The following is a 23,741-nucleotide window of genomic DNA, read 5'->3' as shown; positions in this document are numbered from 1 at the left end:
AACTGGCATTAGTTTGGAGAGGACTCTCTTGCCGAAAATAATCAAAATTGAAGTCGAATGGATTAGTTCCACAAACTTGCGCGATCAACTTGTCTTACAGCAAAGTGAAGTCTACGTGACCCACTGACCCAAATATTTAAATTAGCTATTTGTGAGAATTGAAAATAATCTGAACTTGTACCAATCAGAAAATGCCTTGTAACAGGCCTGGGCTTTCGTGAATGATTTCGTCTCTCCGATTGGTCACAGGAAATTATTTTTAATACATGTAATTGTTACTTTCTCGGTATCGTTTCGTATTTGGTTATATAGGGGTGGGGCTATAGTTTGACCCCGTTTGCGTGGACTGTGAAGTACGTGAATATCATTATAAGCTGGCTTGATTATGAAACAGGAAATATAAACCAAAGCTGTACTGTCAGACGTCTAGCGCAATTAAAACAATGCCCAAGTACCCAAGCTGTAAAAATCTATAGAAAAACGTGTTTTTATTTATTGTTTTTGCTATAAATACAAGTGATTGGGCATCATTTTCTTCATTCGTTCCATGCTTGCTTTGCAAGTATGTCTTCTCCTGTCGCTGCTGGTCAGATCAATTCTATCCGAAACTATTTTATATCGTCACCAAATCAACCACAACGCCAGCCACAGCCACCCAAGTTATTCCCAGTTTTCAAGAAAAAAGTTTGCCGTACCAAACTTGGTAAACAATTGTACAACGGAGGTACAAGTGATTCGAGTGTAGGGTCAGACACTGAAAGTGCTACCAAATCCGACTTCAGGCATTGCTACACATTATCGATGAAACGTCGAATCGTCGTATTTATTTGACATTTGTTATTCCCATAACAGTATTTTTACAGAATAAATTAATTGCAATGATACATCATTAATAATTACTTGTCTATTTTGGTTGTGTGTGTGTTTGCCTATCCCCTTCCCTATTTCACAATGAACAAGTTTGATGACCCTGGTTTAAGAGCCACTGGCTACAAAGTTGTCAACATGTTACCTCAAATAAGCACCACCCAGAAATGAAAGTGTTACAAAGTGGCTCTTATTTGAGGGTTTTTACGGTATTTAATCATGCCTAAACAACGACGTGCTGCATATGACACTGCTTTCAAATTGAAAGTTGTGGCTATCTCTATGGAGACGAAAAACAACAGAAAAACGGCCGAACATTTCGGTATCAACGAAAAGCAAGTACGTCAATGGATCCGATCGAAGGAGCAAATGTACATGGGTAAACGCAGTGCTAAGCGATTAGACGGTGGAGGACGTAAAGTGAGAAGTACCACGCTGGACGACAACCTCATGCAGTGGTTTGATGGACATCGGAAAAATGGAAATGCGATCTCTGGTCGACAACTACAGATGCAAGCAAGACGAATCGCCACCGAAACCACATTCAAGGCATCTGACGGCTGGCTTCACTCGTTCAAGAAACGTCACACACTTTCAACTCGCGTGCGCACTTCCATTGGTCAAAAATTACCACCCGATTACGAGGAAAAAATCGCCCAGTTTCATCGATTCGTTATCCAATTGCGTCAACAGCATAACTACCCACTCAGTGATGTATATAACATGGACGAGACACCGTTACGGTTCGATATGCCTGGAAACAGAACTCTCGAGCATGAAGGCATCAAGACCGTCCACATCAAGACAACGAATTCAGAAAAAAGAGGTTTCACCGCTGTGTTAACAGTTACCGCTGACGGCCAAAAGATCCGCCCTTTGGTTATTTTCAAAGGTAAACGGCGACTGGACGACCTCACACGCAGAGAGATAACGGTAGAAGTTCAAGATCAAAGAAAGCTTAGAAAGAACTCCCATGTGCTGAGAGTATTGGAGACACATTAAATATAATTCGAAATTACTTAGCTGAAAACTAATTATGCAAATCAGAAAATTAATATGACCAGATTTGAGTGTAAAACTAATGAGGTCTGCGCAATGTAACAGAAAATCTATGTCTCCAAGTTTAATTGAAATGTGATTAGAACCAAAAAATTATGAATTATTATGCTTATTAGGGAATTAATATGAACAGATTTTTACCCCAAACTAATTAGGTTTGTACATTGTCCTAGAGCATCTTTATACTAAGTTTCATTGAAATGGAATAATTAGTACCGTGAAAACTCCAAAATTTCGACCCCTCTAAAAATTCGATCGCCTATTTATTTGCCGGGTTTCGGTGTTTTATTTACCTCCAAATTTTCGATTCCACTAAAAATTGCCGACTCATTCTTATTCGAAAATTGCGACCAGTTTTAGTTTTCCCACAAACGAAAAAAAAAACGATGTGAGCGTTCAAACGGGACCTTCCTCGAAGGCATGAATCCGGGTTTCTGATTGACTGAGAGATTTTTATTTTATTGGTAACGAAAATATATTCTAAATAAACGAAGTTTGAAATAAAAACGAACACAAAAATCTCGGCATGCTGCGTTTCTGAATTGTTGATTATTACTGTACTCAGTAGTGATTATAATAATGTACACAAAATAAATTTGTTGAATGGTTATGAAATACAAATAAAAGTCAACTTAGTTTCATCGTAAGCGAACGATTCCGGTCTCGTATAAACGTTTGATGCTGTAGGATATCCGCCATGTTCTCTTAGGTCAAATAGGTCAAATCGCTAATTAACCAATCAAAAAGCTGGATGATGCCAACGTGTTCAAATTACCATAGCTTATTTAAATATGTTAATGTTATTGAACGCAATGCGGAAGAGATTGGTGTTGTAGTACGATGTTTTGGCTTGGATTTTGATGCGAAAACGGCATGATTTTTTTTAAATAAAAAAATTAGTTGTTTTTAAAAAATAAACTGGTCATCTGAAGAATAATTTAACATTGTTCACAGTGATAACAGCTCATTCTCGAAAGGAAGCTTACCCGCTCACGCTAGTCACGATAAAAATCATACACGTGTACTCTTGAATAGACAAACGTCAATGACTACGATAAAACTTAGACTCTATTTTAGCCGGCAGGATTGATTGAAATGTCCGAAAAATGACGCCAAAATACACCTTAAAAGTTCCATTTTAGTTTCTTAAATCCCATTTTATTTTTTAATCCAAGGGCGAATTTACGGCAGAATTTGGTCCCTCAAATAAGGGACACGTGAGCTTTGATTCTAACCGGATACATTGCACTGGGTCGGGGAGATAGTTTGCTAAACTTCCATGCATCTTTTGTCCAATGGGTACCTGTACTTCGAACATTCGCAAGTTTTTCTAGGTAGTGCGAGACAGCTTTGTCTTTTGACCTATTAGTTTTGTGCTGACCTCTTCTCCGCGTCTTGATGTTTTGTTTTGCTTGTCATAATACTCACTGATTGATGACTTTGTTTAGATTTTGAGTTACAACTCGGCCACGACCTTTGCTTTTACCGTGAAACATGAGGAAGTTTACGTCAATTGACGGACATTGCATTTTTTAAAAACTAATGAAGCACACTATCATCCCCATTTTTTCATTTGCTGATTTCTATTCTGACAAATTCGACCGTCCGAAAATGCACCTTAATTTTGACTCTAAAAACACGTCACATATCTAACACCAATTATTTAAAACCGGTCGAAATTTTGGAGTTTTTACGGTACTTTAGATATCAGTGTGAAAGCTTAAAATTGGTTAATTATGCAAATTAGGTAATTAATATGTACAGATTTTAACCCGCAATTATTCAGGTCTGTCTATTGTCCTACAGCATCCATGTACATTCATTGATATGTGATGTATAGTACCTGAGATATCAGTGTGAAAGTTGGTTAATTATGCAAATTAGGTGATTAATATGCACAAATATTTACCGGAAACTAATTGGGTCTGCATAATTCTAGATTCATTGAAATGTGATGATTAGTACTTTAGATATCAGTAGAAAAGCTGAAAATTAATTATGCAAATTAGGTAATTAATATGCACAATTATTTACCCTAAAACTAATCAGGTCTCTGCATAATCCTAAAGGATCTATGTACCAAGTTTCATTGAAGTGCGATGATTAGTACTTGAGATACCCGTGGAAAAGCTGAAAATTAACTAATTATGCAAATTAGGTGATTAATATGCACAAATATTTATCGAAAACAATCAATCTCTGCATAGTCCTTGAGTATGTAAGTACCAAGTTTCATTGAAATGTAATGCTAACTACTTATATCAAATGCTGATATTACCATAAAAACTATCAGGTCTGTGCAGTGTCGTATGACATCTATGTACCAAGTTTCATTGAAATGTGATGATTAGTACTTGAGATATCAGTGGAAAAACCGAAAATTGACTAATCATTATGCAAATTAGGTAATTAGTGTCCACGGATTATTACCAAAAACTAATCAAAACCTAGCATTAGTTCAGAGCATCTATGTACCAAGTTTCATCAAAATCCAATGAGTGGTTGTTTAGATATCAGTGGAACAGTCATGGAACCACTAAAAAATAGCTAATTATCATGCAAATTAGGTAATTAATATGCACGGATTTTTACCAAAAATTAATCAAATCTGCGCATATGTTCAGAGCATCTATGTACCAAGTTTCATCAAAATCCAATGAGTGGTTCTTTAGATATCAGTGGAACAGTCATAGAACAGCTAAAAATTAGCTAATTATCATGCAAATTAGGTAATTAACGAGCATGGATTTTTACCAAAACCTAATCAAATCTGCGCATTGGCCCAGAGCATCTATGCACCAAGTTTCATCAAAAACCGATGTATGGTTCTTGAGATAGCAGTGGAACAGTCGGACACACATACACACACACACACATACACACATACACACATACACACATACACACATACACACATACACACACACATACAGACACACTAACTGCAAAGACTCCCATTTTGTGCTTCGCACATGGGAGTCAAAAAGGGATACATCAATGAATCTCGTAAGTATTTTTTTTTTATTTTGTTCGTGCATAAAGCTAAAAAAAGTTGTCTTGGGCCCGGTTCTCATGATCATGTCCTGATACACTACACTGTACCGTCCGTGTATCATTGCGTGTACATTTGGGTTTGTTCACTGTTTGTACATGTGATCAATAAGATTCAAGATGACTGCCGCTCTGTGTTTCCACATAAAATATTTTTCTTTTTTTCTCTTATAAATCTGTTTTCCATGGTTCCCAGTCAATATTATGCATGACCGGATCGAGTCACGTCATGTCAAAAGCCATGGCGTGCCATTCAAGATGGCTGCCACCTTGTAAAGGTTGTGATTACGTTTTTCTTTTGTTTTTCGCATCATTATTTGCTATCTAGTTTAATCATCATTCCACGGAGTTAGCGTAATTTTTTTTTTATTTCCATGTTTTGCCTGTAGTTAATTATTTTTTATTCTTCACTTCAGTTTGTTTACCGTGGATTAGAAACACATTTCCGAGACGGAACGATGACTCTCGGCGGCTGCTTATATGGGACTCATGTAGCGTACACCTCACGCCCGCTGTCAAAGAGGAATTGTATTCTCGGAACGTGGACATTGCAGTGATTCCGGGAGGATTAACATCACTTCTTCAACGGCTAGATGTGGGCGTAAATAAGCCACTCAAAGACTATATGCACGCCGAGTGGGATGAATGGATGAAGACGGGCGAAGCACTGTTCACACCGGCTGGTAAAAGAAAGGCCCCTGCTAAGAAGACGGTACTTGAGTGGGTCGTCTCGTCGTGGAACAAAGTTCCGCCCCAAACTGTCAATTCATTCAAGAAGACGGGCATATCTAATGCACTTGATGGCAGTGAGGACAACTTGGTGTACGAAGATCTCGAGGCAGACGACGAGGCAATTGGAGAAGAGATCGCCGAGATATTTTATAGCGACAATGAAGACGATGACGAGTTCCTTGGATTTTAGCCAAATCTCTGTGGTTCTCCACATACAAACAAAACGGCCCTTTTCAGGGCCACCACATCCTCCAAAAAGAGTTATACCGCTATCATGTGTGTGTGTGTGTTTGTACAGTACTCATTTCGCCCAGCCTCCCGCCCGCTTCCGGATTTCGATCGCTTTTTTTTCGCTCGCTTTGTTCAATTCGACCGCGCAATTTCCGCTTTTTTTTCGACCGCGCAAATCCGGAAGTATCCGCTCGCGCAATCGCTCGCTCGCTCGCCTGACAGAGCAACCGCCCGCATTTACAGTTCATTACCTACTGTTTCATGTACAAGTGTGTCATTTGTTTTTATGATGTTAAAATAAGAATAAATACAATCTAAAATTTATAGAACGACCGTTGAAAAAATACGGTGGATCACACGGCCATATAAAATTGGTAATAATACATACGCGTAGCAATAATGTCCACCATAAACAAGATCGAACCAAACATGTGAAATCAAATACGACACTGACACAGACACAACTAATATGAAATAAAACCATTCAATTTTTGGTGGAGAGCTAAAAATGTCTACTGTAGAGTATGGTATTCATTGAGTAACCGTGTATAGGGTGATGGTTGTCATGCACGCATGGACGGGTCAAGTTGTAGATATGTAAATCTATGGCACCTATAACAATTGAAGAATATCTGCAGGAATAGTAAGACTGTGAAAAAAAACGACCAATCGATTGTTATAGAATGACAGCAGTGTAAAATTTGTCAAACAAATACAATACTTGCAAATGTAATGTCGGCCAGCGCCCATCTTACTTGTCCGAAGTTGTCGAAGCCGACATCAATGGAGATCGCGTTTTTTAACTAGGCGGCTGGCAAGCGGACTAACACGTTACATAAATTGTTGAATTACAAGTATGGTTTTTATTTTTGCGCCCAATGTCTCGTTATAAAATAAAGGATTCAAAGTTTGCAGGGTATTCCGTTTTTTGCGAACTCTGGGCGAAATACTTTCATGAGCTGTACGTAGTTCACTTACAGCCAAAACAAAGTCAGCTTGGACATTAAGTTGTGAGACGCGACAAAACAAACGCTGCCAGTGATAGATTACGTGAATAAAAAAACACAAAATAAACGCAATCAAAAGCGCCGACCACACGCTTTGGAAATAAATAGAACGCGTTGCTAAGAGGAATCGCACCTGCATCTCGACGACGTCTCCGGTCATGAGCAGGGTTTGCCGCGTCTTAGAAAAATTGAAAGTAAAAAAGGAATCTGTGTCGGGGAACCATTCACAATGTTTGCATGAAAAATCCCCCGCAAAAACCTTTTTTTTTCTGTTACAAACACTATGGTACCTGAATCCCGATTAATTCATAAATATGAATCGTTAAGGGTCAATTTCCTGCAATCCTTCAAGATTAAATTTGCCTTCGAAAATCTTTCTAACGATGACCTGGAAGATTGCCATGATTGAGTGCCACCATTTCTGTTCTAAGATTTATTCAGTATAATAATACAAATGTTCACCCCAACAGTTTTAGCGACCCGAAGGGCTCATTGTCAACCGAGGCGAAGCACTACGATAAAGACTTTCCGTTCCCAATAAATAATATTAATAACACAAAAAAAACTTCTCGTTCCCGACATTATGAAATTCTTTCGTTTTTGGGGAAAAACCCTGAAAAAAAACTGATTTTGACAAGATAATTTAGAAATTGATATTAAGAATAACTCATAACGAAATGTATTCCATATGTACGCATAATTTTTTTTCATAATTACTGATTACACACGAATATTACAGAAAAAAATAATTTGCTATATTATCTATATTTGTGCCTCTTATTTGTCTTGAAATGTGACTGAAAGGAGCTGGATGAAATTACAAACTATGTAGTGTGTTCGACAACTCATGTATGAACAATAATTTTAATAAATATGATTTTACTTGGTAAAATTACTGTATTTTTCTACATAAAAACAAAATAATTTCACAATGTCTTTATTATCATAGCGTTGTTGGTAAAAGTTGAAAATGATACATCCACGTGAACCTGCTTATATGAGATCGAAGGAGTCTGTTTTCAACAGCCGTATACATCTAAAACTGTGTCATCGCTAAGTTTCCTTGGTGGACCACGAGCTCTGTTCCTTGTTTGCACGTTATCATGTTCACACAATCGCAGACATTATTTGTAAGGGTGCTCTTTGAAATGGCACATTTTCTCGATGTTTTAGCGAGTACTCCGCGGGTATATGGCTTGTTCTCACATCAGCATAATTTTTCTCGAATTCACTCATCGCTTTCCCACATGCACTTCTCGTTCTTTGCTGCTAGCTTTTTTGCACTCTAATATGTTGTTGTTTTTGTCTTTCTAAACATCGAGTTTATTTTTGACATTCAACGAGATCGCTTGAATTTTGAATTTGATGACGGTTCGAATTTATCCATTTTTACAGTGATCAACATTGCGTTCGAGTAGAGTTACTAGTAATAAGCCTGATTTACATTTTTCTTGCGGTGTTTTTCGTCAATGTATTAAATATAAGTCCTTTGGGAAATAACATAATTATATTGCGCGAGTAAAAGAGTTTGGTGAGACTGTCACAACATACTAAAACAGATGTTTTATTTATTTCCAACGCGCGTGGTCGGCGCCTCTGATTGCGTTTATTTTGTATCTTTGTTTTCAAAATGTATCACTAGCTGCGTTTGTTTTGTTTTCCTCAACAAATTAACTGTTCCGAGATCTCTTTCATTTTTCGTCCGGCTGCTGCCAATCCAATAATTCGTCGTCGCATGTAATCAGACAAGCGATTAATCGTCACAGTCATTATACTAGTAGTTTAAGTCCAATTGATTTGTAGAAATTCAGCTATGCGATAATTATATGTGCAGTTTTGTTTTGCGCACCCAGACACGATCAAAAGTTAACCAATAGATTTTCTGAACTACAGCATTCGTATTACTTGTGCAAATTGAGTAAGAGTCATAGTGTGAGTTGCGTTCGCAAATAACAAAGTGTCAAATTATTTTGAGCGCCGTTCGGAATAAATTTAGTCAAAATCACACAGAAACACACACACACAACACACAAATACTAGTACTCAATAATATCGCGATTGACCAGTCATATAGCTGCTTGAACTACACACACAAGGACGTAAATATGTAAATACAGGTCACAGTGCGACTTGCATAGCAAACGTTACAATGTGTCAAGTGATTTGAAGGCGTCTTTTTTCCAAAACAGAGAAGCAATAGGCGTTGTATTTTGAATCGTCATTAAAACCTAAATTTATTACGAATAAAAACTTAAGTTTATACATACAGTGTACGATCATTGTTACTCCAGCGGTCGGTTGGCAAGCGGACGGTGTTTCTGAAGCCAGTCATAGCAGGAGCAAGCGAGCGAACAAAAGCGAACGAGCGAGCGAACAAAAGCGAGCGGAAAAAAAGCGGTCGGTTTCCGGTCGGAAAGCAGCGAGCGGTCGGAAATTAAGCGATAAGCGGTCGGAAAAAAAGCGATAAAAGCGGGAGGTTGGGCGGAATGAGTACTGTATGTTATATAGTATTTATTGAATAGTTTGTTTCTTGAGTAAATATTTATTGAATATCACTGAAAATTGCCCTTGATTTAAACATTTGTAGCTCCATGATTTAAAGTAAAAACTTCATACATTGTTGCAGTTTGGAATTTGCGTGCATCTCATTAGCATATTATTAACTAATTTGCATATTTCGCGTGCTGGCACTTTAAGATTTTAGACAATGCTTCAATAGAAGCCGCACCCGGACTTCACCACTTTTCCTGGGGAGGGCAGCCATTTTCTTTTCAATAGAACCGGCTTCTATTACGAATTTTACGGTATATTACAAAATCAATATTTGATGTGAAAAATTTTTTTCAGATTTTTCTTTTTGAAATTAACATTTTTTTATGAAAACCTGCATGTAAGTGGGCTACTAATTTCAAAAGCTGATAGCCAGACTATAATTTAGTCAATAAGTGGTTAGGTACATGCACACAATTGCGAATAATAAATAACCAGCTCACTTTGTGTAGGACAACACATACTTAGTTATTTTGATTTCTCTGTGGAGAGAGTATTTTAATCAAAAATTTCTGGTAGTCAAGTTGGGCTACTATTATTGGAAAATAGTAGCTCTGGCACATAGATTGGAAGACTCTATCTAGGCCTTAGGCTAAAGCTAATATTGAGCCCTACTGAGGGTTTATAGCCATCTATCTATCAAATATCAGTCACATGTGGTAAACATGTATCTCAATGTCAACCAGACACGATCAAAGACACTAACCAAGGTAGAATTTGAACTAACTTTTGTAGAATTTGAATTCAAATCGAGACCAACCAATCATAGATCGGGTGAACTGTATCAAATGCTATGGTTAAAAAAATTAGAGAAAGACGTCACGATGGGGAAGATTGAGGCAAAAACAAGTCTTGTAACTTTCTCCTTGAATGACATCTTGGCAGGCAGTTGCACCACAAGTCTATAAACATTTGTACTTACCAATTGGTTTTATATTGATTACAAATACTATCTCTGCTACATTGTCTTGATGAGTTACACTGACTTTGAAACTGTTACTGTGTACATCATAGTCCCGTAAATACAGTATAACCAAATGCGTTCTATTATTACTAAGATACATGTTCTCTGGCGGCTTGCCTTCCTCCAATAATGGCACCAGATAAAGTTTATCATCATTATAGATGTGAATCCTCCGTAGCCATGTGATGTCTTCTACTGAGTATTGACCATTCACTACAATGTTGATATCTACCACTGTTGAAAGATCTCTCGTCATGCGACATGTGTTTTCAACGTATTCATCACAAAGCTCTTCTTTATCTGTGACATCAATGCTAAAACCTATTTGGAAATAAATTTTAAATTAAAAGTATACACTCAAGAGATGATTCATGAAGCAATATTGGGTCCTTCAAATTATTGTGCATTTAAATTTCATTTGCTAAAGCTATAAAATAGTGTTCAGATGCAAGTGTATTTACAAAAACTCAGATTTGGATTTGCCTCAAAGACTAAACTCACATTCAACTGTTGGTAGTCGTTGCACCACACATGCGTGCGATATATGGGTCTCATATAAACAAAGATGGCAACTTTGACTGTTTCACAGATCAATGTGTACAAACTGAGACGTTATCAAGCTTTAATTAGGTATTTTTAGGTGATTGGAGGTATCGAAGGAGTCACCAGCGGTAATTAGTGCAAGTCACACCCGGGTCGAAACTCATCCTTGTGATTTCCATGAGAAGAGCGCATTGAATTATGGGAAAATCAATGTTTATCAACATAAATGTTGCACATGAGCAGCACGACCACTACCGCCATTTAAAACTACTCATCTGAGCAAAGTATTATTATTGTTTTTAATTATGATGATAGATTTGAATTAAACTGGTCTTCATGAATAACTTTTAGGGTCAAGTTGCTTACAGCGGGCCCCAGATTACACTGAAAACCTCCATCTTTCTACCAATCTCCCTTGGAACTTTTTAATATCCTTACCAAAATTGCCAGCCATGGTGTAGGCTGATTATGGAGGTTTCGGGGCATGGATGAATAAATTAAGGTAGAGATGTAGGTTCGTGGGCACTTGGGAGTGACATTTTTTTTTTTTTTGCTTTTTATTATCCAAACAGTCTTGGCTATAGACTGTTAAAATTTTGTAGAATTGTGAATAGTGGGGCATACTCAAAAAACGATTTTTAAATATAGATAACAGGTGCAAAATTATCTCTTTTGAATGCTTAGCAAGATTTAGCAAGGCTGTACATAAATAATAAAAAAGAAACATGGTGAAAAAAAGAAATGACGGGATCTCCATATATTTAACTTTTAACAAAACAATAATACATTTAAATTTGGAACTGTTATAGCCACTTTAATTATGAGCATTAGCAAACTTCTTACTGAGTGAATTGTTATGCAAATTAGCAATTATCTCAGCTTCTTTTTATTAGTGCACATCCCAGAACTTTAAAAAAATAGCTTCTAGACGCTTTGACCTTTTGTTTCGAAATTTTCACAAATGATTGACAATGTGTTTATCTTGTTTTTGGTTGAATAGTGTTACAGCAATCGTACAGACAACTAGACTGGGTGTTAATTCATGCATAATCTTGAAGTAGTGAAATTTGAGCTGCTGCCCTGCAAAATTGACAACTGGTAGACAGTTTTCAAGACGGCACTTTTTTCATAGTAAACAGATGTACCCAAAAACCAACTTTGACAGGAAACAGAAGCATGGCTTAGAAGCTAATTTGTGTTAAATCACTTTTGACCAAAAAAGCACATTTTTGTGCATAATCATACTACAGTGTTCATAAAAAAAAAATACTAACAAAATTTTTAAATTCATACAATAAGCTTTCCGAAAATATATAGTTTTGTGGACAAGGAAGGTTATCTTGGTTTCCTAATTAACTAATTAAAATACCTGTCAGGTAAACTGCATCTCTACCTGAAATGACATACTTAGATTGCTTAGATTACATTACCAAACTGTTTCAATTCTATGAATTATATTATTTTGAGTAAGGATAAGACCCTTTATCGGGTCGTTCCGCCCCATAGACATCCATATATTTCAGCAACCAACAACACGAAAAGTTCGATTATCAGGCAGGGTTATAAGGCCCCAGTGTTCAAAAACATGTCTCTGCATTGAGTGATTGTCTTCTGATCGATACGTACATTTTTCCCCCAATCAGGCAAATTCTCCAGATTTGAAGGTAACATTTTGGGAATAGTGCCTTGCTGACAGTCATTCTTGAAAAGCGGCCTCGGAGGGCAGTTGAACTATCATGATTTTAAAAAAACAATACACTTTACTTACCGCCAGAGGCACTCTGTGAATGCGACAGAAGAACTGAAGACAGAAACAATAACAGTAAAAACATTTTTACGGTTCCATTCGGAATTTGTACATGTTGAATTGATATCTAAGACATACTAAAATATGTACAACGCGACAGGCATACTACTCTTGTTCGAAGCGCGCGCATTTTGTAAACATGCGCACTTCCTGTCTATCTCGCGGTGCATCACGGGAATCTAAATTGAAGGTTTTTTATTTCTAGGTAACTCACCGGAAATAATATACTTCAAGGTAGCCTAGATACCGTCATAAAATCGCAGTAGTGGCTCTGAAAAAAGGCTAGACACAGTCTATATTTCAACAATATTATCGTGAAGCGGGCGGATAGATGTTAGGTGCGGGTTTAGTGCAAAATTGTTGACATAGGTGGCGCTTTTTCGTGTTTTGCGTTGTGCCTCCGTGTGGTGCGCCGACCTGACATGAGGCCCATGGCTGAGGCCGGTAATGGAAGCGAATTTGTTTAAAAGTCTCTTTAGAAATCTCACATTCACACGCTCTATGTAGACTCAAAGAACATAAAAAACGTACATCATTGTTCTGTCATGATTGTCATTATTAATTATTATGTTAGTATGTATATGTTTGATCGTGATATAGGGAATTAGGTAAAAACGACCAAATGCGTTCAGAATCCGTGTTCCTCAGATTGGATATGCTATTTTGGTACATATATATATGTGTTATTACTGTAATTCCCATTACGCGTCTAGTTGAAATGCCGAGCTGAGTTATATCGTTTTCAGCATAATTTGGGAGAGGAAAGATTAGTCGAACGTGAATTGCCCTCGCTGTAATACGTGGCCAACAACGGGAACTTATTTTTATGTTAATTTTAAATTAAGATAATTATAGGTTTCTGTTGGCAGTGACAGAGGGTTTACTCATTAGTTTATATTATGGAGCAGAAGCTGCCAGTCCGAGACAGAATTACAGGATGCCGGCGACGCGCATTCTGATTAGGATTCGAAGTTGTTCAACCTGGATTCATGATTCTGACCACAGTGATTAGCCGCTAACTGATCGTTGGCAGAATGTACGCCACAGACGATACAAGTCGACTCAGGGAATGCTAATCTTGGTAGCAGCATTCTATCCGAGAACAGACCCTGTGAAGGGAATTCAGTTCGGGGTACGCGTTATACTAGTACTTTGCCCGAGCGTTTTAAATTTTAAATGCGATCTCAGCAAGTGAAGAAGCCCGGCATCAGTTATAAGTCCTCCTATCCTGAACCATATGGACACCCAAGACTCATATCCCCATTAATGCACATGAACTTCATTATAAGGAACCATACATATAAAATGGTTGTCATGGAAACACAAAACTATTCATTTTGACCTTTTTTCTACCAAATGCTCAAAACTTCGTATATTTAATACAATTTATCGACGAGCGTATATACAGGTTACTATATATATTAAGCTGTTGTACTTATTATAATAATATCCACTGAAAATTTGAACCAAACAGCATCAGTAATTTCAAAGTTATGGATGAAATCTTTTTTCTGGCCGTGATGTCATATTTTATCCATAGCTCCTTGCTTGAAACAATCAAAATGGTGGGCAACGTATACTAATTAACAAATTGAATATGCATAGAACAAAAAGTGATATAGAAAAGCTGTAAATTACATTCCCCCGCATATGTGGAGTCCTTTCATCTGGGTATTATTATGCTATTATTAGCCAAGCCTTTCCCTTTAATTAAATGACCCAAAATAGATTGATATATAATTATCCCTACAACGAACTTGATACATGATTCAAGAAACTGAACCAGGTCAGTCAAAACGACACATGTTTTACCGATAGTATTTAATGTTCCAACACGTTGTTGAAGACATATGTATAAAGCTTGGTAAAAAGTCGGACGGATATAACTAACTAACAGCGGCTGTTGCGACTTGTATCACCTGTGCCGTACTTGAACCGATTCACCGATTCATGTGGCAACGGTGACATCTATGCGAAGATACGGATGTAAGGTATTTATTTATTTATTTATTTATTTATTTATTTATTTATTTATTTATTTATTTATTTATTTATTTATTTATTTATTTATTTATTTATTTATTTATTTATTTAGCATCTATGCATTATCATGGATATTCATAATTCGGTTCGAGCCAACTATCCAATAACGTTCACACGATCGGAGCCGAGATTCAATGTTGGTTTATTAGAACCATTCACGAGTCGCTTTGAGCTGATCGCGTTGATACGGTCATATTTCTTATTTCATCTCGTTTATTCCAATAATTACAAACAGCACGTTCGTTTCTAGCAAAGCGGTGGCCGAAGCCACCACCCAACCAACGTAAACTCCAACTATTTGTATTCATATTGTATATTTGTATTTCAACTACGCAACGAAAGCATATGTTGTATACACTCTAAGCGATTCTGACACGTGGCCAATTTTAAATATGACAGACGTTACCTATGTCATTTGTCCCACATATATCAATATAAAAAATTGGTTTTATTTTTACTTTTCAATATATATCACGTGACCAGACAAAATCTCTATATTAAACTTAATCTGCTCATTACATAGTATTTGGTTTCAACTTGTCGTTGTGTGAAATGTATTATTGGAGAAGAACACGCGGATGGCCATAAATTACCATAGTTACAGAAGAATAAGCAATGTTCCACATGCAATGCAACTTGTGATATGACAAATTTATCAATAGAAGCTCAGTCTCTGATAACTACCCTTGTTTCCAATTGCAATATTCTATCTTAAAAGTGTAGGTTAAATTAGTAGGTTGGCCGTTTTACTAAGCCACGCATGCACATTAATATATGCGCCTGCTTAAGTTCATGGTTGCATACGCGAATTTGAATCCATTGCATTCGGTATAATGTTTTTAAAATACAAAACAAACACGAATTCTGAAATACGTGAAATAAATGGTCAGAACTACAACAATTTATCACAGTTTTTGATTTGATATCAGCAAATAAAGGTACATTCTCATGTTCTGATTGGAATGCCGTCGGCGACGTCGTCGCACATTGTTGATAATACCGCACCACCAATAGCGGCATTCGCTTATACGCAGAGCGACGTGACGGATCATCAACTCGAAAACTACTCGTGCAATTTATTTCTTTACTCACCGAAAGTTAATTGCAGTAGAATATTTACTAATCAGTTATTTTCAACCGGAGTTCATCAAATCCCATTTAAAATAACTACTTTGAATTCTCCGCGTTCCAAATAAGATGACAAGACATATGTTCAAAGTTTATTTGTATGCATCCACGTCTCGCGCAGAATACGCGTTCTTCTGTCATTAGTGACGGTTGTCTGCGCGCATCGACTTAATTGTTCAACTCACGATGTTAATATAATTTGCCTTTCAAAGAAAATAAAACACACACACATATTTATTTATTTATAAATCCCAGAAAACAATATATTTATTGAAAGGCATCTGCGCCATAAACGAAGCCCGTGGTTCCAGTGGTAAGTCGTGTTTTATCTGTTCTTACTGCCTTAACTGTGATATGTATGACATATGTGAGAATCAATTGTATATCGCTAATGTTTAATTCGGCAAGTTTACAGTCTTTTTATAAAGATACATATTTTGTATCTATTGCAATTGAGCCTTCAAGTTGTTTTTGTCTTTCACAAGCGCTGTGCATAATATCTTTATATCTGTATTCCCGGTGAAACATGCTGGTAAACATGATCATCTATATGTTTTTGGTAAGTATTAAAATCAGTATCATTTATTGTATCACACGGATTAAAACAATATGAAAACACAGCACATGGGCCTTTAAAACAATATGAAAACACAGCACATGGGCCTTTAAAACAATATGAAAACACAGCACATGGGTCTTTAAAACAATATGAAAACACAGCACATGGGCCTTTAATTCGCGTTCCTGAACTGCAGCACACAACAACACGCATTATACAGATAGGATTCAACATTTAACACCGATTCTCGGACTGCTAATATTACGCTAGAAATGTTTACTAGCAACATAATTATGTTTGAATTCATGTTTGATTTTATCAACAATTTCCCGCACTTCCTGAAGAATTACTCCACTTTCACATTTCGGTTAGTATCACTCTCAAACGTACAGCACAGTATCAATCTTATTATAGCACAGTAACGTCAACATACAGCATAGTGTTATTCTCATTACAGCACGGTAACGTCAGCATACAGCACTGTGTTACTCTTATTACAGCACGGTAACGTCAACATACAGCTTAGTGTTACTCTTATTGCAGCACGGTAACGTCAACATACAGCATAGTGTTATTCTCATTACAGCACGGTAACGTCAACATACAGCATAGTGTTACTCTAATTACAGCACGGTAACGTCACCATACAGCATAGTGTTACTCTCATTACAGCACGGTAACGTCAACATACAGCATAGTGTTACTCTCATTACAGCACGGTAACGTCAACATACATCATAGTGTTACTCTTATTACAGCACGGTAACGTCAACATACAGCATAGTGTTATTCTCATTACAGCACGGTAACGCCAACATACAGCATAGTGTTACTCTTATTACAGCACGGTAACGTCAACATACAGCATAGTGTTACTCTCATTACAGCACGGTAACGTCAACATACAGCATAGTGTTACTCTTATTACAGCACGGTAACGTCAACATACAGCATAGTGTTACTCTCATTACAGCACGGTAACGTCAACATACAGCATAGCATTACGCTTATTACAGCACGGTAACGTCAACATACAACATAGTGTTACTCTCATTACAGCACGGTAACGTCAACATACAGCATAGTGTTACTCTTATTACAGCACGGTAACGTCAACATATAGCATAGTGTTACTCTTATTACAGCACGGTAACGTCAACATACAGCATAGTGTTACTCTTATTACAGCACGGTAACGTCAACATACAGCATAGTGTTATTCTCATTACAGCACGGTAACGTCAACATACAGCATAGTGTTACTCTTATTACAGCACGGTAACGTCAACATACAGCATAGTGTTACTCTCATTACAGCACGGTAACGTCAACATACAGCATAGTGTTACTCTTATTACAGCACGGTATCGTCAACATACATCATAGTGTTACTCTTATTACAGCACGGTAACGTCAACATACAGCATAGTGTTATTCTCATTACAGCACGGTAACGTCAACATACAGCATAGTGTTACTCTTATTACAGCACGGTAACGTCAACATACAGCATAGTGTTATTCTCATTACAGCACGGTAACGTCAACATACAACATAGTGTTACTCTTATTACAGCACGGTAACGTCAACATATAGCATAGTATTATTCTCATTACAGCACGATAACGTCAACATACAGCATAGTGTTACTCTCATTACAGCACGGTAACGTCAACATACAGCATAGTGTTACTCTTATTACAGCACGGTAACGTCAACATACAGCATAGTGTTACTCTCATTACAGCACGGTAACGTCAACATACAGCATAGCATCACGCTTATTACAGCACGGTAACGTCAACATACAACATAGTGTTACTCTCATTACAGCACGGTAACGTCAACATACAGCATAGTGTTACTCTTATTACAGCACGGTAACGTCAACATACAGCATAGTGTTACTCTTATTACAGCACGGTAACGTCAACATACAGCATAGTGTTATTCTCATTACAGCGCGGTAACGTCAACATACAGCATAGTGTTACTCTCATTACAGCACCGTAACGTCAACATACAGCATAGTGTTACTCTTATTACAGCACGGTAACGTCAACATACAGCATAGTGTTACTCTTATTACAGCACGGTAACGTCAACATATAGCATAGTATTATTCTCATTACAGCACGATAACGTCAACATACAGCATAGTGTTACTCTCATTACAGCACGGTAACGTCAACATACAGCATAGTGTTACTCTTATTACAGCACGGTAACGTCAACATACAGCATAGTGTTACTCTCATTACAGCACGGTAACGTCAACATACAGCATAGCATCACGCTTATTACAGCACGGTAACGTCAACATACAACATAGTGTTACTCTCATTACAGCACGGTAACGTCAACATACAGCATAGTGTTACTCTTATTACAGCACGGTAACGTCAACATACAGCATAGTGTTACTCTTATTACAGCACGGTAACGTCAACATACAGCATAGTGTTATTCTCATTACAGCACGGTAACGTCAACATACAGCATAGTGTTACTCTTATTACAGCACGGTAACGTCAACATACAGCATAGTGTTACTCTCATTACAGCACGGTAACGTCAACATACAGCATAGTGTTACTCTTATTACAGCACGGTAACGTCAACATACAGCATAGTGTTATTCTCATTACAGCACGGTAACGTCAACATACAGCATAGTGTTACTCTTATTACATCACGGTAACGTCAACATACAGCATAGTGTTACTCTTATAACAGCACGGTAACGTCAACATACAGCATAGTGTTATTCTCATTACAGCACGGTAACGTCAACATACAGCATAGCATCACGCTTATTACAGCACGGTAACGTCAACATACAGCATAGTGTTACTCTTATTACAGCACGGTAACGTCAACATATAGCATAGTGTTACTCTTATTACAGCAAGGTAACGTCAACATACAGCATAGTGTTATTCTCATTACAGCACGGTAACGTCAACATACAGCATAGTGTTATTTTCATTACAGCACGGTAACGTCAACATATGGCATAGTGTTACTCTTATTACAGCGCGGTAACGTCAACATACAGCATAGTGTTACTCTCATTACAGCACCGTAACGTCAACATACAGCATAGCATCACGCTTATTACAGCACGGTAACGTCAACATACAGCATAGTGTTATTCTTATTACAGCACGGTAACGTCAACATACATCATAGTGTTACTCTTATTACAGCACGGTAACGTCAACATACAGCATAGTGTTACTCTTATTACAGCACGGTAACGTCAACATACAGCATAGTGTTACTCTTATTACAGCACGGTAACGTCAACATACAGCATAGTGTTACTCTTATTACAGCACGGTAACGTCAACATATAGCTTAGTGTTACTCTCATTACAGCACGGTAACGTCAACATACAGCATAGTGTTATTCTTATTACAGCACGGTAACGTAAACATACATCATAGTGTTACTCTTATTAAAGCACGGTAACGTCAACATACAGCATAGTGTTACTCTTATTACAGCACGGTAACGTCAACATACAGCAGTGTTACTCTTATTACAGCACGGTAACGTCAACATACAGCATAGTGTTACTCTTATTACAGCACGGTAACGTCAACATACAGCATAGTGTTACTCTTATTACAGCACGGTAACGTCAACATACAGCATAGTGTTACTCTTATTACAGCACGGTAACGTCAACATACAGCATAGTGTTACTCTTATTACAGCACGGTAACGTCAACATACAGCATAGTGTTACTCTTATTACAGCACGGTAACGTCAACATAGTGTTACTCTTATTACAGCACGGTAGCGCCAACATATAGCTTAGTATTACTCTTATTACAGCACGGTAACGTCAACATACAGCATAGTGTTACTCTTATTACAGCACGGCAACGTCAACATACAGCATAGCATCACGCTTATTACAGCACGGTGACGTCAAAATACAGCATAGTGTTACTTTTATTACAGCACGGTAACGTCAACATACATCATAGTGTTACTCTTATTACAGCACGGTAATGTCAACATACAGCATATTGTTACTCTTATTACAGCACGGTAACGTCAACATACAGCATTGTGTTACTCTTATTACAGCGCGGTAACGTTAACAAACAGCATAGCATCACGCTTATTACAGCACGGTAACGTCAACATACGACATAGTGTTACTCTTATTACAGCACAGTAACATCAACATACACTACAGTGTCATTCTCATTACAGCATAACACGGTCAACATACAGCATAGTATCACTCTTATTACATTGTTATATTATCCCAAACCTGGGGGTGATTGCAAAAAACGATGTGTTGCCCTATTCACAATCACCTCGGAAACATCAATACCATTTATCTGACAAATGTCATGCAATCTATTATGACTTTGATTAATGTATCGAGTACCACGCGTAAAAGAAGATTGCGCGCGCTCTCGAACACCTATCACTATTGTCAATGAATGACTTCCTGGCCATGGCCACAGTCCCTCTATATAGAGCACAGTCAGCCCCCAAGTGACTGTGATATAGAGGCGCATCGCACTTGTGTTGGTAAATATTTCCCAATAATCATGTTCTCGATTTGTTTCGATCTAGATATTGTTGCATCTTACAGTGGAAGCGTCGTGCACTCAGGCTGGTGAGTTTTATGAGAGGTGATATTATGACTAGTTGACAGTGGCGACGGCATGGGAAGGGGGCAGTCACTCCCTCGAAAAAAGTATTGGGGGGCACCGCCTCTCCAAAATAAAGCTGAAACCCTTCGTGTCAGCAACATTTGCCACTCAAAATGCAGGATATAGCGTTTCAGAGGGTCTAGATTTCGAAATTTTCAAAATAATTTCAAAAATCCGTTGTACAATTGTTTTATCGGCTGTAAAGGCCGTACAAAGCGACGACGTTGTTTTGATCTGTCAGAACAACAGTACTGTTGAACGACAACACAAATAAAGGCTCCGGGTCGCGACAATCTTGTAATGAAGATGTTTGAACACAGCTGCATGGACACACACTGGTCTTTAATGCTTGTATTCAATAACGTACATGTACTTTCTAATTATAACTTCCCAGAAATCACCATCTTGTCATTATATAGAAAGGGTGGTCATTCTAAAATGAATGGTGTTCTTCTATCAGTATCGAGTAAAATATTCATCATAATTCCAAATTCACGTCTGGACGTCGAGAAAATAATATTTTTTTAAGAGGCGGTATTTATAGTGGGTGAAAGTGGCAGCAATTCCTGACTCTAAGCTAATGAACTATTTAACAAAAACAAATATTTTACTGCATTTTCATTGATTTCGCAAAAGTGTTTTCCGTGATCAAAATAATCAAATATGGTTTATATGGCAACTTCTTGTCGGTTATCCGACAGTAACCGTTCAACATGTGTCCGATATTCTACGTGATTATGTGTATTGGGACATATTAAAGTTGTATACTTAGCCCTATATGTTATTAGCTGTATTTATAAATGATTTTCCTTCGCATATATACTAGTACGGTTGAATGTGATGAGTGTCAGTACGGAGAACGATGTTCAAATCAACGCTGGTGATGTAGTCGAAATCAAATCACTTTTTTGCGAAATCAATAAAAATGCAATAAAATCAGACTGTTGTTGTTAAATAGTTCACTAGCTTGGGTTGAGGAATTGCTGCCACTTTCCCATCATGTTGTACTTTTATAATGTTCTGGAATGTTATGCTAAACTGTAGATTGCTGTATACAGGATTGGTTAATTCAACTAGTGTGCTTTAGTATTTTATCCTCGGGGCGGACATCCGGGTATTTTCACCGCCTGGCAACCAGCGGCGGTGAAAACAAAGGCCCAAAACTCGCAGAAAACGGTACTTTGGGATGATTGTTGAGACTCCTCTGAACAGTGTAACAAGATTAGCCCTACGTGTGTAACATATATAAATTTGGTTGTTCGGGATTACTTCAAAGTTGAGTTTGTGTTGTTTTCTCGAATTTTCACCGGCTCGACCGGCGTTCCACAGCAGCGCGCACAGAGCCCATAGAAATGCATGTACAGTAGTACGCGTCTTAGCAACGTGGAACGTCTCATGACGTAGCCCCGCCCCCGAGGATATACTGTCCGGTGATAATCATGCTGTACTCAGTTGATTATTGGTCAGTTTAGGGTAGAAGCCTAGTTATCATTTTTGGAAAAAAATTGGTTATAAATCGCATGACAATATTCATTGGTTTATTATGTAAAATCATGAAGCTATTGTCCCATGGCACTAAAGTAAAGGCAGAGTCTTACCTTTATTAAGCTGTCTCTTGGTGAGATGATACACACGTTGAGAATGGATATCTAAATGAAACTAGCGAAGGAACGGTAGCTGAAGCTTGCGTTATTTCTCTAGGTTCCGATCAGACTACCGAAGTTCCCGGATGTTGGAGAATGGGAACTTCGGTACCAGTCGGGATCCTTCGGCGATACGTAAATCACATAGGCCATTTATACTACACTCTCCTCCGTCATCTTTTTCGGTGATGGTTCCATTATCCTATAATTTTCTTTTCCAGTATCACGCCCATGTGATTTAGGCCAGTATCGCCTAGGTGTCAAGTCAGTAACTCAGATGGTTATCAAATGCATTGTTACATGATATGGACTAACTAACAAAACGCAACTCAACATCCATCATGTTCCAATACATCCAAAATCCATCTGATCAGTTAGTCCGTCAGTCTATTTACCCCATATAGATGGGGAATGTGCGTAGTGCAATCAGTCATTCACTCAGTCACTCAGTCAGTCAGTCAGTCAGTGAATTGTAAGCCACCCATAATGATGGGTAGACTGAGTCTTGTCAATGACTCCCAAATAAATGAACAGCCCAGTCTAGTCAATCTGTTGTAAGTCACCCATAATAATGGGTAAACTAAGTCTAGTCAGTCAGTTAAAAATTACCCACCACAGTGGGTACACCTTCCACCCAAATTGATGGGTTCTCCTGTGGTACTTCTACTCAGCTGGAGGTTGTTCTTCAGGGAACAAGTTCTTAAAATGTTCCCTCTGACTTGGCGTCAGCCGTCTCAGAAGGACCATGATAACTCTCCAGTGGATCAGCACCGCAGGGCTGCTCGGTGGGCGAAATGTATATCTAGGTGGGATCAGCCAACCATACTCTCTACAGATGTTGTTCATCTTCCGCTCATACGTGGGGGTCACATT

This window comes from Saccoglossus kowalevskii, chromosome 9 (assembly GCF_978046115.1).
Source record: "Saccoglossus kowalevskii chromosome 9, keSacKowa6.1, whole genome shotgun sequence".
NCBI classification, from domain to species: Eukaryota; Metazoa; Hemichordata; class Enteropneusta; family Harrimaniidae; genus Saccoglossus; species Saccoglossus kowalevskii.
The sequence above is the reverse complement of the archived record's forward strand: the minus strand, read 5'-3'. Positions refer to the sequence as shown.